Below are 17,719 nucleotides of genomic sequence, written 5' to 3' on the forward strand. Positions count from 1 at the left end.
GCACATCTGCCAATGTGGTATACTGCATCCCCTGTACCCGTTGTGGCCTCCTCTACATTGGGGAAACCAAGCGGAGACTTGGGGACCGCTTTGCAGAACACCTACGCTCAGTTCGCAAGAAACAACTGCACCTCCCAGTCGCGAACCATTTCAACTCCCCATCCCATTCCTCAGATGACATGTCCATCCTGGGCCACCTGCAGTGCCACAATGATGCCACCCAAGGGTTTCAGGAACAGCAACACATATTCTGCCTGGGAACCCTGCAGCCCAATGGTGTCCATGTGGATTTCAGAAGCCTCAAAATCTCCCCTCCCCCAACTGCATCCCAAAACTAGCCCAGCTTGTCCCTGCCTCCCTAACCTGTTCTTCCTCTCTCCTATCGCCTCCTCCCACCTCAAGCTGCACCCCTATTTCCTGCTTACTAACTTCATCCCACCCCCTTGACCTGTCTGTCCTCCCTGGACTGACCTATCACCTCCCTACCTCCCCACCTCTCCTCATCTTTACCTGCTCCATGCCCGCCTCTTTAACTTGTCTGTCTCCTCTCCAAATATCTTTTCTCTCCATCTTTGATCTGTCTCCCCCCTCTCCCTATTTCGTTCAGAATCCTCTTCCCCTCCCCCGTTTCTGATGAAGTGTCCAGGCCCAAAACGTCAGCTTTCCTGCTCCTAAGATGCTCCTTGGCCTGCTGTGTTCATCCAGCTCCACACCTTGTTATCTTGGACTCTCCAGCATCTGCAGTTCCTATTATCTCTTATCCAAGAGAAATGTTTGTTTCTTATGGATTTTTTTTCCCAGACTGTTGGATCATAGCAGCTCACACTGCTCTTGCTCACTTCTGTGCTCCCTGATCACCTTTGTCGGTGTCTAATCTCTTCAGTCTCTACTGATGGATAGATTTGATCTCTGTAGTATTTTACTGTAATTTCCTTGTACCTTTTTTGTAAATAAATTTTCCTCTGCTGCCCACCCCCTGACCATGTGCTGCTCTCTGACCAGATTAATTTTTGAATGGTATCTTTCACAGTCAGGAAATATTTTCCCAGAAAGAGTGTATTTTTCTTCCATTTCAGACCACCAAATTCTACAGCGTTTTTATCTGTCATTCGTTTTGCACTTCTGCAACATTTACTGTGTGTTTCTCCTTCCACAGGTACCAGCGATCGTTGCCAAAGCCCTGTTACCTGTGGAGAAGGTGATGTTTAACTTTCGTGTGCTACTGCAGTTTGTATGATAAAGGTGCTCTCACAATGCTCCATTTGAGAAGTTACAGATCATTCATCTAGCGATACTGAAGAGCTACTGAAGAGCTAATGGTTTATGTCCAAATCAACAAACTATTTGTATTTTTATCATGTTTTATAATTTCACAAAAATATTATCAACAAACTTTTGACGTAAGGCCATATTAGGTCAGGTGACCAAAAAGTTACCAAATCTACAGGTTTTCCTGACTCTCTCAAGGAAAGCAAACCTAAGAGGTTTATCAGGGGAATTCCAGATCACGTTTTCTGGCAACTTTAGAAACAGCCTCCAATAGTGAAGGGATGATTAAACGCATTGTTGGAGTCTGGAACTAAATGAGTTATCCAAGTCTTGAAGGTTGTTTGGTGCAGGGAGATAGGGCTCATCACAGCCAGGAATTAAATCACTGGTGAGAATTTTAAATTGTTGCTTATAAATAGGAGCCTTTGTGGGTCAGGGAGCACAGCAGTGATGGTGAACAGGTCTTGGTACAAATGAACTTGTGTGCAGCAGAATTTTAGGTATTCTTGAGGTTGCAGGGATGTTGAATGTGGGAGGCCGACTGGCAGTGAGTTTGGATAGTTAAGTCTAGAGGTAACACAGGAATAGATGAGAGGTTCAGCAGATGAGCTGAAACTAAGGTGTCACTGTCAGTCATTGTCACTGAAGTGGAAGTAAGTGGTTTTTGTGCAGAGCTCTGCTGTTTACCCTCCCCTCACCTCAGGAATTCAGCTGTTTGTGAATTTGCGGATCAAGTCTGTAATAAGATCAGGAACCGAGTGCCCACCATGGCCCATGCTGGGTGTCACTGAGCAGGTTACTGCTGAGTTAGTGCTGCTTACGACCGCTGTCGACGACGCCTTCCATCACTTTACTGATGATAGAGAGTAGATTGCTTGAGGGGAAATTGGTCGGGTTCAATTTTCAGTGTTTCTGTGCTGAACAGACCTGGGCAGTTTCCCAAATTGTTAGTAGATGCCAGCGCTGTAGCAGAACTGAAATAGTTTGGCTTGGATGCTAGCAAGCTCTAGAGCACTAGTCATCGCTACTATTGTCAGAGTGTTGCCAGGGCCCATAACCTTTGCACTGTTCATTCATTTCTTTAATATCATGTGAAATGAATCAAATTGGATGAAAACTCACATCTCTGTTGGGGACCTCTGGAGAAGGCTGAGATGGATCATCCAGTTGGCACTTCTGGCTGAAGATTGCTGCAGACTTGTCTTTTGCATGGATAGGTTGGGGTCCTGTGTCGGGTAAAGATGGGGATTTTTGGCATTCTTCCTCCAGTGAGTTGTTTAATTGTCCATCACCGTTCACGACTGGGTGTGGCAGAACTGCAGAGCTTGCATCTGATCTATTGGTTATGGGGTGGCTTAGCTCTAACTCTTGCTGCTTATGCTATTTGGCATGCAGATAGTCCTGTTTGGTGGTTTTACCAGGTTGGCACCTTATTTTTTAGGTATGCCTGGTGCTGCCCTTGGCGTGCCCTCCAATACTCTCCGTTCAACCAGTGTTGGTCCCCTGGATCAATGGCAATGGCTGTCTGTAGGATATGCTGGGCCATGAGGTTACAGATTGTGCTGGAGAAGGTCTGCTACTGTTGCAGTCTCTCTCAAAGCCTCATAGATATCTGGTTTTGAGCTCCTGTGTCTGTTCCAAGTCTGTCCCTTTTAGCCGAAGTTAGTGCCACCCAACGCAATGGGGGGTATTCTCAAGTTTAAGATGAGGCTTTGTCTCCACAGGAGTGTGCGGTGGTTGCTGTTAACAATCCTGTCATGGACAGATGCCTCTGCAGCTGGGAAATTGGTGATGATGAGATCAGCTATATTTTCCCCGTTTGGTGCGTCAGCACCTGCTGCAGTCCCAGCCAAGCAGCTTTGTCCTTCAGGACCCGACCAGCCTGATTGGTAATCCTCCTGCAAACTACTCCTGATGTGGACATTGAGTCCATTTAGTGCTATTCACACTCGCAGTGCTTTCTCTAAGTGCTGTTCAACATGATGGAGTTTTTTGTTTCTTAAAATTCCCTCTTGGGATGTGGAAATCGCTGGCTGGACCAGCGTTTATAACCTGGAAGGCAGTTAAGAGTCAAGCACATCACTATGGGTTTGGAGTCACATGTCATCCAGACCAGGTAAGGATGGCACATTTCCGGAAAGGGCATAAGTGAACCAGATGGGTCTTTCCTGATAATTGGCAATGGTTTCATGGTCATCATGAGAATCTTAGTTCCAGATCATTATTTAATTCATGTTTCACCATCTGCCATGGCAGGATGCGAACCCAGGTCCCCAGAATGTTACCTGGGTCTCTGGATTAATAATCTAGCGATAATACTACTGCTGATTTATCAACCAAGGGAGGATGGTACATGGTAATCAGCAGGAGCCGTGAGACTTCCAGGCGTCAGAGTCAAAGTTGAGTACTCCCAGGTCAAATAATCTGGTCAGAATAGCACTGTGCTGTCACGTCTGCTGGGACAGGGCTTCACTAAGGACAATGATAGTGGTGTGTGTCATTGTTTGCCAGGTATGTTTCCATGAGTCTGACACTGTTCCTTGACTCGTCTTTGAAGCGGCTCTCCAAATTTTGCCACTAGCCCCCAGATATTATTAAGCAGGAGTTTGGGGGGCCGATAGGGCTGATTCTGCAGTTGTCTTTCCTAGTTCCCTGGTAGATGCCAAATGGGCCACCCAGCTTCATTCCTTTGTTGAAACTTTGCAGTGATTTGCAACTGAGTGGCTTGCTGAGGTTGGCAAATTTCTTTCCCCAAAGGACATTAGATTTTTTTTTCACTCTGTCATCAGCAATTGTTGCCATGGCAACCAGTTGATTCTTCCAGTTTTTTTAATTGAATTCAAATTCCACCATCTGCTGAGATAGGATTTGAACCTGGACTTCTGTTGTACATTTTAACATTCTGGATAAAAGTTAGTCATCAGGTTTGTTCACTCATTTTTAAATATCACTAACACAGGCATTGTTTCTTTGCAAAACACTGTCCATCATCCTGTCTCCTCCATCCTCCGCTCCAACAGCAAGTGAAGGAGACACATGCAGTTTCTATGTCACTAAGATTGAGACAATCCAATCAGCTGCCTCTGCTGCTTCCCTCTCTTCCACAAGCCCACCAAACCAAATTGCCTAGCATGTTGCTCCTCGTTTTAGGCTTAAACTTGCATCTTTGTCCAGTTTCATGTCAAGCCTTATCAGAGCTCATCTTAACCCTTTGCCCTATTCTCACTAAACTACAAATATTCCAACTCTTATTTCTCCTCCTCCTCCTCCCTGCCTCTTCCCCCATGCCAATTCACAGATATTGTTACTTGTTCTGTCTGTTTCTCTTTTCTGGTTATGTCCTTCTCACCCATTCTGTTTAAAACCAATGTTCGACCTCACCGTCATTGGAAAATCCCACTCCATCTCTCTTTCCTGTCTGAAATCCATGTAGTAAATGTCCCTCAAGGATCTATCCTTGGCCCATGCTGTTTCTCACCAACATACTTCCAGGAGGTGAGATCTTCGACAAGCACTGTGTTAACTTTCACATGTATTCTACAATGTTCAGATCTAACTCGTCTCCATCACTTTGCTCCACTGTTACTCAATTATAAAACTGCTTTTCATGCTTCCACTACTTGATTAGCTGAAATTTCCTCCAATAACACTTTGTGATAGTAAAACACATTGCCTTCAGTTATTATTACAAATTATTTTTCCTTACTATTGTACTGAATCCATCCCTCTCATTGGGAACTGTCTGAGGCTGAACTGCACCCTTCTCAATAATGCTCTCATATCTGGTCTCAAGATGATCATCTTACCGTACATTTCAATCACAAATGCCAGAAATTTCAATCTCTAAAATGCTCCTTCTCTCCACCTCACTCCAGCTCATTCGCGACTGAAACCCCTTACCCATGTCTGTGTTGCCTTAAGCTTGACAATTCCAAAAGAGAACCCTCTCTTCTCTGCCTTATCAAGAATCTGCTCCCACGATGAGAAATATTTCCTCAGCATTTATCCTGTCAACTCCCTTGAGAATCCTCTATTTTTAATTAGAACATCTCTCATTCTTCAAAAAAATCTAGTTAGTATATTCCAGACCTGTTTAGTCTTAGCTTAAAACATAATCCCTCCAAACCAATGATCATCTTAGTTCAACTTCTTTGAAATGCCTCCAGTGAAGTGATATACTTGCTCGAATAAGTGGACCAAAAAAGCTGCTCACATTCTTCCAGATGTGGTCTTGCCAGCAAGTTGTATATTTGTCCTAAGACATGTATTCCAAACTCTTCTACTGCAAACACCTTGACATAAGGATAACATCCCATGACCCTTCCCGATTACCTGTTGCAACTGTGTGCTCGCTTCATGCTTCCTGCACAATTATTCCTGAATCCCTTTTGTGTTGCAGTTTTCCACAGTTTTTACATTTTTAAATAACACTGTTCTTCGGTCATCTCCTCAAAAAATAGCAACTTCTCATTTTCCCAAATTATACTCCATTTGCCGACTTGTCGCCCATTTATCAATATCTCTCCATAAACTCTAACCCTCATGGAACTTGACTGTTATCCCTTTTTATGAGATCCTCCCTCATTCTTCTCATCTTTTTGTTGGGAGCACTGGGCAACATGACACATATGTAATTGCTGCCTTTTTAAGGGGCGTTTTTTCAAATGACTGGGAGAAGCTTACTGCCCATTTCTCAGAATCGAGACAACTTGTTCATCAAGTTGCATTGGGCCGGAAAAGCTGATGTCTCATTGTGGCAGTGCAGCAGCACAGAAGGAAAGAAAAGGAAGCAAATCCTGCTGCCTGCATCGCACTAAATCTTGGCCATTCTTTGCCTTGTGTCAAACACCTGTTGTTCTGTTCAGTGACATGAAGCCCCAATGTGGAAATTCCGAGAAACCCAAATAGAAATCCCTCAAATCAGCTGCTGACTCCCACAAGGAATAATGTGCAGCAGGAACAATGCACAGTTACCCTCGGCCAGGAGGAGGGGATGTTGTGGATTTCTACTCTGACAGTGATGGATTTTATGAATTTGTGTTACAGGATATTACAAGTGGACTTTCAGGTAGGAAGCTCAATAATTGTAACACCAAACTCTGACAGAATTACTCAATTCATCAGGACCTGGATATTCGCATTGTGTGTGAGTATTGTGTTCCTGCTCATTCCCATTTGCCATGTAAAATTTCTCTCTTATTACTCCATTCTCTCAATAGATCTTTCCTACAACTTTCAATATATGTCCTGTAGTCCTTTTTTATGGCCAGTTGTGTACGTTTTACCATTCTAATGTTTATCTTTTGTAAACACCTCCTATCAAAGGTCCCCTCAAAATCCTTTGTTACAAGGAGATCAATCTCCGTTTCCCCAAGCACCTGATTACCCAATGACAGTTTGCTTCTTGTGTGTGAGGCACTCATCCACTTTTCATTTCCACTTCCCTGCATGAGTACAGCCCCAACAATATTAAAGGAAGTTAACATCCTCCAGATGAAGCAGTGTCGGAGTGGTGTCCCATCCACCACATTCAACATTCCCCTCTACACCACTGAGGCAAAGTGGCATCACTGTGCCTAAGGTGAAGTCACCATTATCCTACCTGACCATAGGGCTAGTTTAACCTGAAGATTACCACACCCCAGGCAAGGGGAGAGGTTGAGAATGAGAGTCCATCTATTGTCGATGGATATTCTCAATATGTACCAGCAATACCTAAGTCACATGAAATTATAACTTTAAAAAAAACCCTATCCATGCAACTAAAAACCCTCTTCGTACAAACCATTCTGTTAAATCTCCTCTGCCCCCTATCAGGGACCCTCCCGTCCTTCACGGTGTGTGGGGGATCTTTGGTTTGCACAGACTCAGCTCGTCTCTGTTCCTGTCTGTGATGTCATCATGCTGTGACAATGGCACTGAGCCTCACTCTCTGTGAGGGTGGTAGGCACAGAGATCCTCATAGCGTTTAAGGCATATTTAGATGCACACTTGTGATGCCAACACAGACAAGTGTATGGGCCAAGTGCTGGAAAATTAGATTAGAATAGTTAGGGTGTGGTTTTTAACCAGCCCAGGCTGTATGGGCCACAAAGCCTTTTTCTGTGCTGTAGACCTCCGAGACTCTTCACATAGGAAGATGCCCAGCAATATTTCAAGTTATTTCAGAAAATGAGATATTAGACTAAATGACTCATGATTGGTCAGTGTTTTCGGGAGTAAAGTGAGGTATAGAGGGAAAGCGGTTGACTTCAATTCTGGGGCCTGAAGCCCAGGAAATTGAAAGTGCTGCCATCATGTGGATGAATAAAAATAAGGATTGTATTGGAGGAAAGAAATATCGTTCTTGTATCACTGATCTGTGAGGCTGGATGATATGAGAGACAGGAAGGGTTCTGAGACTGGAGAAGACTACAAAAATAGAGAAAAGTGAGCTTGGAGGAGATTACAGAAATGGGGAAGATTGTGAGGCTGGAGGAGACCAGACAGAGGGAGTTTGTGACGGTAAAGACAATTATAGAGCTAAAGAAGTTTGTGGGCTGGAGGAGATGACAGATAAGGTGGTCTGTGAGACTGGAGGAATCTAGATAGATGGTGTGAGTTGAGGCTGGAGGGGGATTCCAACGATAGGCAGGTCATGAGGCTGGAGAGGGATTCCACAGATGTGAAGGGTGTTGAGACTCGAGAATGATGCCTGCAACAATGCAGGTAGTGAGGCTTGAGGGCATGATCTGGAGGGTAGTGAGGTCTGAGGTATGATTCCTGCAGTAGGGAGGGTAGTGAGGCTCCAGGGTGGATTATTATCATAACAGCACAGTGGTGTACTTACAGCAGATGGAGTGCAGCAGTAATAGAAAGTACCACTTTCTCCAAATTGAATAAAAGTGGAAATCAATATTAGCCTGTGCAGCAAAGGCCACATCCCATAAGTCAATTAAAATTGATGGGTCTCTGGTTTGGAGAGAGTGAACAAAAGCTCAGGTAATTCTCCATTGTAGCAATGTTTGGTAACCGTGGAGTACAACATTCAGATAATTGGCAAAAAATGCAGAGTGAAAATGTGAAGAGTGTTTGACTCAGCAAGTTCCCAGGATCTGGAACAGTCTGAATGGCAGCTGGATGCAGATTTAGCAGTTATTCTCAAAAAAGAGTTTGGATTTAACTTTTCAAGGAATGATGGGCAAATGGTGGGGGAATTGTTTCAGTTTTGCAGCACCTCCAGAGTGAGAGTGAAGCCTTTGACACGATTCCACATGGTAGACTGATACGTAAAGTTAGATCACATGTGATTCAGGAAGAGCTCGCTAATTGGAAGCGGAATTGGCTCAGTTGGAGGAGAGACGGTGGTGCTGGAGGATTTTTCAGAGTGGAGTTCTGTGACCAGCATGTTCCACAGCATTTGGCACAGGGTCCACTTTTGTTTCTCATTTATATTAATGATTTGGATGAGAATTTAAGGGACAAGATTAGTAAGTTTGCAGATGATACTAGAATTAGTGGTATGAAATGTTGGTATAGTGGTCAGTGAAGGTTATCGAAGATGACAGCAAGATCTTGATCAATTATGTCAATGGGTTGAGGAGTGGAGGATGAAGTTCAATTTGAATAAATGTGAGACATTGTATTTTGGTAAAATGAACCGGGTAGGACTTGCACAATTGATGGTTGCACCCAGGGTAGTGTTGTGGAACAGAGAAATGCTGAGATTCAAGTGCATAATTCTTTGAAGTTTATGTAGACAAGTAGACAGAGTGATTAATAAGTTGTTTAGCTCACTTCCTTTCATTGCTCAGACCTTAGAGTCTCAGAGTTGGGATGTTATGTTGAAGTTGTACAGGACATTGTTTTGGCTTCATTTGAGGTATTGTGTGCAGCTCTGGTCGCCCTGTTACAGGAAGGACATTATTATTAAACTGGAGACAGTTCAGAATAGACTTGCTGGGATGTTGCCAGGAATGGAGGGCTTGATTATCAAATAGACGGCCAAAGCTGGCACTTTTCTCACTGCAGCATAATGGGTTAACGAGTGGCCTTGGAGGTTCATAAAATCATGAGGGCACAGATTATGCAAATAGCAAGGGTTTATTCACAAGGTTGGCTGATTTCAAGACAAGCGGACATGTGTGTAAGGTGAGAGGAGAAAGACATATTTAAAAAGACATGAGGGAAACTTTTATTTTTATGGAGTTTTCCATGTGTGGAACAAACTTTCAGAGGAAGTGGCAGATACAGGTACAGCCACGTTGTTTAAAAGACATTTGAATTAGGACATAGACAAGAGAGGTTTAGAGGAGTATATGCCAGATGCAGGCAGATGTGATCAGTTTAAAATAAAACTTATTTATTTAATATACATTTCAAAATTCTAAATTGGAGTAAGGCCAACTTTGACATTGTTGGGCAAGAACTTGCAAAAGATGATCCAGAGAGGTAATATGCAGGTCAAGGAATGCTTGGAAAGTGGGAGGTCTTCAAAACTAAAATAAGGAGAGCCCAGACACAATATGTTCCTGTTCATGTGAAGGGCAAGGCTGGTAAATGTAGGGGATACTGGCTGACTGGAGAAATTGAGGCTGTGGTCAAGAAAAAGGCGGCAGCACATGTCGGGTATTGACAGCAGGAATTAGGTCAATCCCTCGAAGTACAAGGGCAGTAGGATTATACTCGAGAAATCAGGACGGCAAAAAGGAGACATGAGCTATCTTTGGCAAATCAAGTTAAGGGGAATCCCAAGAGATTCTGAAACTTCATTTGGGACAAAAAAGCAACTAGGGAGAAAATAGGGCCCCTTTAAAGATCAACGAGGCTGTCTGTGTGGAACTGCAGGCTGAGATAGTGAATGAGTATTTCGCATTAGTATTTACTGCAGAGAAGGATATGGAAGTGAGAGAGCTTGGAAACATAAATAGTGAGTCGTGAGAAGTGTCTATATTACAGAGATCTAGGTGCTAGATGTCTTAAAATGCATAAAGGTGGATAGGTTCCTGGCACCTGATCAGGTGTTACCCACAAACTCTGGGAGAAGCTGGGGAAGCAATTGCTGGCCCCTTGCTGAGGTATTTGTATCACTGACACTAGTGAAGTGCCAGAAGGCCGGGTGGCTAATGTGGTGTCATTCTTTAAGGAAAAGCCACGGGACCATCGACCGTTGAGCCTGATGTCAGTGGTGGGTAAGTTGCTGGTGGGGATTCTGAGGGACAGGATTTGCATGTGTTTAGAGAAGCAAAGACTGATTAGGGATAGTCAACATGGCTTTGTGAGTAGGAAATCTTGTCTCATTAACTTGATTGCCTTCTTCGTCACTTCTTCAAAAAACTCAAAGCAGTGGACATTGTCTATTATGGACTTCAGCAAGGCATTCACCAAAGCTCCACATGACAGATTGGTTAGCAAGATTAGATCAAATGGAACCCAGGGAGAGTTAGCTATTTGAAACAAAATTGGCTTGAAGGTAGGAGACAAGATCATGGTCAGCTGGGGGAGAGTGGATTCAGTCTAGATGACTATGAACAGCAGTGTGCTGCAAGGATCGGTGCTGGGTCCACTGCTTTTTTTTAATCATTGATGCAAATCATGCGGAATGAATATTGGAGGAATGGTTAGTAAGTTTGCAGATGACACTAAAATTGTTGTTGTAGTAGACAGCAAAGGCGTTTACTTCCCAAGCACAATGGGAACATAATCACATGGGTTGATGTGCCAAGGAGTGATAGAAATAAGTTTTTAGTTCAGATAAATGTGAGCAATTGCATTATGGTAATGCAAATCAGCGCAGGACTTAAACAGTTAATGATGAGGCCCTGGGGACTGTTACACAACAGAGACTCCTTGGGGTGCAGGTGCACAGTTCCTTGAAGGTGGATGGCAGGTACAGAAGGTAGTGAAGATGATATTTGCTCTGCTTGCATTTATTGGTCAGTGCATTGAGCGTAGGAGTTGGGAGGTCAATGTTATAGGCTGAACAAGGCATTGATTATGCTGCTTTTGGAATACTGTGTTCAGTTCTGGTCTCCCTGCTATAGGAATGATGCTGTTGAACTTGGCAGGGTGCAGAAAAGATTTACAAGGATGTTGCAAGAGGTGGAATTTTGAGCTGTAGGGAGAAGTTGAATATGCTGGGTCTATTTTCCCTGGAGCATTGAAGGCTGAGGGGTGACCTTATAGAGGTTGTTAAAATTATGGTGGGCGTAGGGTGAATGGCCAAGATTGTTTTCCCAGGTTAGGGGAGACTAGAACTAATAACATTGGCTTTAGCCGAGAGGGAAAGTCTTAAAAGGGAACCAAAAGAACTGCAGATGCCTTAAATCTAAAAAAAAACAAATTTGCTGGAAAAGCCTAGCAGGTTTGGCAGCATCTGTGGAGGAGAGAAGAGTTTCGGGTTCTGAGGAAGGGTCACCGGTCCTGAAATGTTAACTTTTTTTCCTCCTTAACAGATGCTACAGGCCTGCTGAGCTTTTCCAGCGAATTTGTTTTTTTTAAAAAGGGAAAGTGGGTGGTGCCTGTGTAGAATGAGCTGCCAGAGGAACTGGTGGAAGCTGGTACAGTTACCCATCCAGATACCTTTTAAATGTTGTATGTGAATAGGAAGGGTGTCGCAGAGTATAGGTCAAATGCTTGCAAATGGGATTAGATTAATTTGGGATATCTAGTCAGCATGGACAACTGGGACCAAAGGGATTGTTTTGTGCTGTACAATGCTGATGAAGCATTTTTTGTTTTCATTTCAGATTCCCACAATTTTACTTCTGCACTATTCTTAGTCTTTCAGAGGGATCGAAAGGTTGAGTTACAGATCTATACAATGACTGTCCTTCCTCGCTGGCTTCCCCCACCTCTCTTTTGGTAGTTTTATGCAAACACTGACTGGATCCCTTACCTGGAGGATATTTATGAATGAATTTGTTCTAATGGTGATCCAGCATTTTCCCCAAGTATCGCTCCACACATGCCCAGAGAATTTCTCAGTTTCACAATCTGTGTCCTTCTGGTTTCTTACTCGCTACACTTAACTTTCTGTTTGAAAGTATAGTCTGCAGTTGGAGAATTTTAACAGGTCCACATCCAGGTCTGACGGTCACTTTGTTTATCACAACCCAATTATCTCAGGGTTTTGAACATTGAAGGAAAACGCAGCACTCACATTGGGGAGAAATGCACATGGTGTGTGTGTTGAAGAGTCTGTGAAGATTCATCTGAAATGTCCGAACACCAGTGCAGTGACACTGGGAGACAGTGTGGAAATGTGCAGATTGCAGGAAGGAATTTCTTCATCCATCCCAGCTAGAAACTGACCACCAGAGTCACACTGGAGAGAGACCATTGGCCTGTTCTGCATGAGGGAAAGGCTTTGCTGATTCGAATTCCCCGCTGATACACCAGCGAGTTCACTCTGGGGAGAGACCTTTCATGAGCTCTGAGTGTGGGAAGGGATTCATTGTCATCCAAACTGTTAACACACCAGCGAGTTCACAGACAACCACAGTTGAAGAACTTTGCTGTCACTCTCACTATCAAATGAACCATGGTTTTGGGCTGTTTGTACAGATGTTACCGACCCCTGCTCAATTAAAGGTGCTGGTATTGTGAATAAAATGTCACACTAACAGTTGTGTAAGGTAGAGCTTGGAAATAGTCACGTTGTCACAACACGTCGACACATTCGCACTGACTAAAGACTATCCACCTGCACGATATGTGAAAAGGGACTTGCTGGTTCATCAGGACTGGTTAACTGCCAGCAAATTTCTGAATAAGTTGATTGGTTTGAATATAGCTAACAGTAGAATCAAAAATAGTATCAGTGATAATGGGAACTGCAGATGCTGGAGAATCCAAGACAACGAAGTGTGGAGCTGGATGAACACAGCAGGCCAAGCAGCATCTCAGGAGCACAAAAGCTGACTTTTCGGGCCTAGAGAAGGGTCAAGGCCTGAAACGTCAGCTTTTGTGCTCCTGAGATGCTGCTTGACCTGTTGTGTTCATCCAGCTCCACACATTGTTATAGTAGATTCAAAAACCATGTGTTTTGGGCTTGTTGCTGGAGATCATAGAATCCCTCCAGTGTGGGAGCAGACCATTTAGCCCATCATGTCCGCACTGACCTGACAAACAGTGTCTTACCCAGACACTGTCTGCGTGAGTTTCCTCCAGATGCTCTGGTTTCCTCCCACAGTCCAAAACTGTGCAAATTATGTAGATTGACTATGCTAAATTGCCCATAGTATCTTGTGTGCAAAATGCAGGCATAGGGTGGGTAGGGTGTGAGACTGGGTGGGATGCTCTTTGCAGGGTTGATATTGACTGAATGGCCATCTTCCACACTGTAGGAATTCTGTGATGATCTCGATGGCCCTTTATTTGTTAGACAGGTCTGCACACCTTTACAATGACGGATTCTGTTGCTCTCCACAGACATTTGTTTATTGGAAACAATGTAATCTTTCATTTTGTGGATAAAAATCAAAGGAAAGTTTTAAATCCAAACATAGGATTGGGCTGAGTCATGTCCTATAATCCCTGATTGCATTTTCCCAGTCGGCTATGAAACCTGGTGACCGCTGTGACTCTGCCTGGGGGCATTGCAGTCTCTTCAGCTCTTTACCTGGTGTCCATAGCAGTGATGGATCTCATGATGGAAACATAAACCAAGACATTGTATGATTTCTAGTACATATTTTCTATTTAGTCTTCTGTCCGTCACTTCCCTAGAGGCTGAGATACTGTTCTGGGGACCTAGGTGTGAATCCATCTGGAAATAAGAATTTGATGATGACTGTGAATCCATTGTCTTTGTTGGAAAAAACCCATCTGTTCACCAACGGCCTTTAGGGAAGGAAACTGCCATTCTTATCCAGTGATGTGATCATCCCATGAATGAATTTTTTTTAAAAAAATGTAAAAAAAACTCCTGCCAATACGTTTAACTCTGTCTTAATTTATTTGACAGCTGATGGTTCAAACTGCTTGTTGGTCACTTTCTCTTTTGATCAAGTTGTGGCCATTTCGTGGTTGAAACCATAGTAATTCTCGTACAAATAGTGCATGCTCTGACATGCCACTTAGGAACCAGACATCCACGTTGACCATATCCTGATGCTGTTTACCATGAAAGCGAAATTCTTCACCATCTTATCTACTTGTGCTGCTGTTTCAGGGAGCTATGGACTTGAACCTCCCAAACTCCCAAAAACCTTGAGCATTTCATCAAACTGACCTCCAATGGCAGGAATGGACAGGGTCAGCTTGGATTGATGAACATAATTCAGGCTCAACAAGTCTATTGCAGCATTTTGAGAATGTAATTAGTGAGTGTGGCCACCTCTCTGTACTGTAGTGATACAGATTCCCTGATCCTGATTGCCCCAATGGCTGACTGACACTGTCAAAGTCCCTGGGCTGATATCAAATGATTCCTTGGACATGCTGTGTCAGGATCCCCTGACTGAATCCTGTCTCCCTTGCCCTGACTGAGAACTGTTTCCCTGAGACTTGTAGACGTGACCATTTGGTTGAAAAAAATGCATTAGTTGCCACAGCTGCTGACCAGCCCTTGACTGACTGCTGGTAATAACGATGCTAAGCTGCCTGACTTATGCCTGTGATAAGCAACCAGGCAAGACAGGAGCACTGTGGGACATTAGGTTCTAGTTGAGACATCAAAGTGCAAAAATGCCAGGGAAAGGCAGAGACATTGTGCCAGGCCCTGAGCAGAACATGCCTCAGGTGCTGAAAAGCATGTAGAGTTCTGACAGCAACAATGTACTTTTTGGGCATCTTGATGTAGCATTTTTATTTCACTCTGGCTCATTTTGCTAGATCCGCAAATATCTATTGGTCTGGCTAATGTGAGAAATGGCTTTTGGCGTAATATGCCACTGACTTGGTCATTCACAGTTGTGTCCCACATCAGTGAGTCAGTAATCTGATTAAACTCATAGGCCTCGACTTGCGAAAAATAAAGCAGCCACGTGCACATCTGTTTGATTGGTTGCTTTTGCACTCAAATGAAAAATGTGCGTTGTATACACCATATCCTTTCCTGGCTCACAGTGTTCCCAAAATCTCTCATTCAATACATCCAAGTCATCATCATCAAATTCAAAATTAGTGAATACTTCGATAGCATTTTTTTGTGAAATGCTATTTGTAATGAGGTAGTGTTGGCAGGTGATTTTCTTTTACTTCTGATGCCATGTGTGAATATTCAGGGATGGTGTTGGTGGGAAGGTGCAGCATGTACCAGGGATGAGGCAATAATATTCAGAGTAAGTGCTGACCATGCAGAAAAGGAGAGATTAACGTTTACCTTGGAACAAGCATATTTAGAGAAAGTTGGGTGAAAGTACTGAGAGAAAGCATTTCAGTGGTACGGTGGCTCAGTGGTTTGCACTGCTGCCTCACAGCACTCGGACCCGGGTTCGATTCCAGCCTTGGGCGACTGCCTGTGTAGAGTTTGCACATTCTCCCCATTTCTGTGTGAGTTTACTCCCACAGTCCAAAGATGTGCAGGTTAGGTGGACTGGCTGTGCTAAATTGCCTGTTGTATTCAGGGAGGGGTACATTAGGAGGGTTATAGATCTGGCTGGGATGCTGTGAGGTTTGGTGTGGACTTGTTGGGCTGAAGGGCCTGTTTCCACACTGTAGGAATTCCATGATTATGGTTCCAGAGCATTGAGCATATCCCAGCATATCGAGGATAGTAGGAACTTCAAATGCTGGAGAATCTGAGATAACAAGGTGTTTGGACCTAGGATTTTTCAAGTTTTGATCAGTCTGCTTTTAAAATTGGTTTAATAAGACTTCATCATTCCTGGGAACACTGCAATACCACAATAATGCATGGAGAAAGCTCGTATTCCAACTCCCTGCTCCAAAAATCAGTTTAATATAGGGTCCTTAGGCAAAGGACATATCAGATATTAAAGCTGATAGGGACAAATGCTTTTTCTGTGGTGTTGTCTTCACACCAAAACCACTAAAAGCAAGGCCATGTTTCCACACATGAGATAGCCACCAACTGTGAACACTTGGTATAATAAACACTTGATCCTATTTTCCACCAGCCTGACTGTGTGCAAAGACTTGTAAATCACTGCTGACAGTTTTTACTGTTGTTCCCAAACTCCTGGGTTTCTTAACCAGGGCAAAGAAGTCAGATTGCACCAGTGCTTTTTCATCACTTTTCTAGAAAACATCTTCGTAGTGAATGTAGATCATCGAAAATGTACCAATCAGATGAGGTAGGGCAGAGCTGACGTCACCAACAAGCCTCATCAACCAGCTCCATGACTAGCAGCGGGTCAGTGAGATTGCAGCAACAATCGGCAGAGAACGGCACGCTCAGAGAATGTCCCAGCACAGAGGAAGGTGCTTCAGCCTGTCACTCTCTGCATCAGCTTTCTGTATGGGTAACTTCACCAGTCCCTCCCGATGCCCTGTAAATCTCATCATTCAACTCTCTCCTGAGGGCCATGAATAATTCTGCTTCCAGCGCCCTCTCAGGCAGTGCACAGCCGGCAGGAACCACTCGCTGAAGATGGTGGGTCCCCCTCCCTTGATAAATGTGACTCTTTGTTACAAAAAAAAGGCGAATCACTATCCCCTCCCTCCAAATCCATCCCACCCCGTCTATTTCTTTGGAATGTGTAACTGCCTGCAGTGTCAATGTGCCTGCAGTTGCTAAAAGGGTCTGATTTTTATGCCATTCTATTCTGTGCACTAAGCAAACTGAACTGTTAGCAATGCATAAAAATGCCTGCCTCTTCCCAAATCAAATCAAATACTTGAAACAAATTCTAATTCTGATCAAGTAATATCCCTGTCAGGAAGTACTGGGTCACAGTTACAAACAGAATTTCTTAGACTAATCCATCTGACCTGGAATATATGAACTCTGGTCCCCAAACCACTCCAACATCCCTAACGTCACTCCCCGCCCTTCATGGAAATGAGCAGCGTGATGCTGCTGGATATTAAGTTCAGTACCTTGAAAAGTCACAAATGGTTTGGCTTCGACTCCAAACATTCCAATTACAATCTGGTAATTTAGAATTGCAAATTAAGATCCAAGAGCTGCAGAGATATAAAGGATGGAAACAGACTGATTGCTGCAACTTGTCTATTCGAACCAGATATCCTAAGTTATTTTAGTCCCATTTGCCAACATTTGGCCCCTATCCCTCCGTCCCCTTCCTATTCATTTACCAATCCTGATGCTGTTTAAGAGCTGGGATTGTACCACCTCCTCCGTACATGCAGCATTCTCTACATGTAAAACTGTCCCTCAGGTCCCTTTTAAACCTTTCGCCTGTCAACTTAAACCATGCTCTCAGGTTTGGATTCCTTTCCTTGAGAAAAAGATATTGACAATTCACCCCATCCAAGCCCCTCATGATTTTATAAACCTCTGTAAGGTCACGCCTCAGCCTATGACGTTACAGGGAATCAGCTC

General features: G+C 43.7%; 1 long non-coding RNA gene and 1 other non-coding gene across 3 annotated transcripts; one reads left to right on the plus strand and one right to left on the minus strand.

Moving 5' to 3' along the window:
* The first annotated feature begins 1,158 nt into the window (after nt 1-1,158).
* Nucleotides 1,159-13,752, plus strand: LOC132209870 (uncharacterized). Of its 2 annotated transcripts, none has more exons than XR_009446003.1 (3): nt 1,159-1,198; nt 6,316-6,415; nt 11,997-13,752. It is a non-coding gene; the product is annotated as an uncharacterized LOC132209870 (long non-coding RNA). The 2 variants fall into 2 exon arrangements; XR_009446002.1 differs by having other exon boundaries at nt 1,165-1,319.
* Nucleotides 13,753-16,062: 2,310 nt separating this feature from the next.
* LOC132209930 (U2 spliceosomal RNA) lies at nt 16,063-16,254 on the minus strand. Its single transcript, XR_009446109.1, has one exon. It is a non-coding gene; the product is annotated as a U2 spliceosomal RNA (small nuclear RNA).
* Nucleotides 16,255-17,719: the final 1,465 nt, after the last annotated feature.

Source organism: Stegostoma tigrinum, chromosome 8, assembly GCF_030684315.1.
Source record: "Stegostoma tigrinum isolate sSteTig4 chromosome 8, sSteTig4.hap1, whole genome shotgun sequence".
Lineage (NCBI taxonomy): Eukaryota > Metazoa > Chordata > Chondrichthyes > Orectolobiformes > Stegostomatidae > Stegostoma > Stegostoma tigrinum.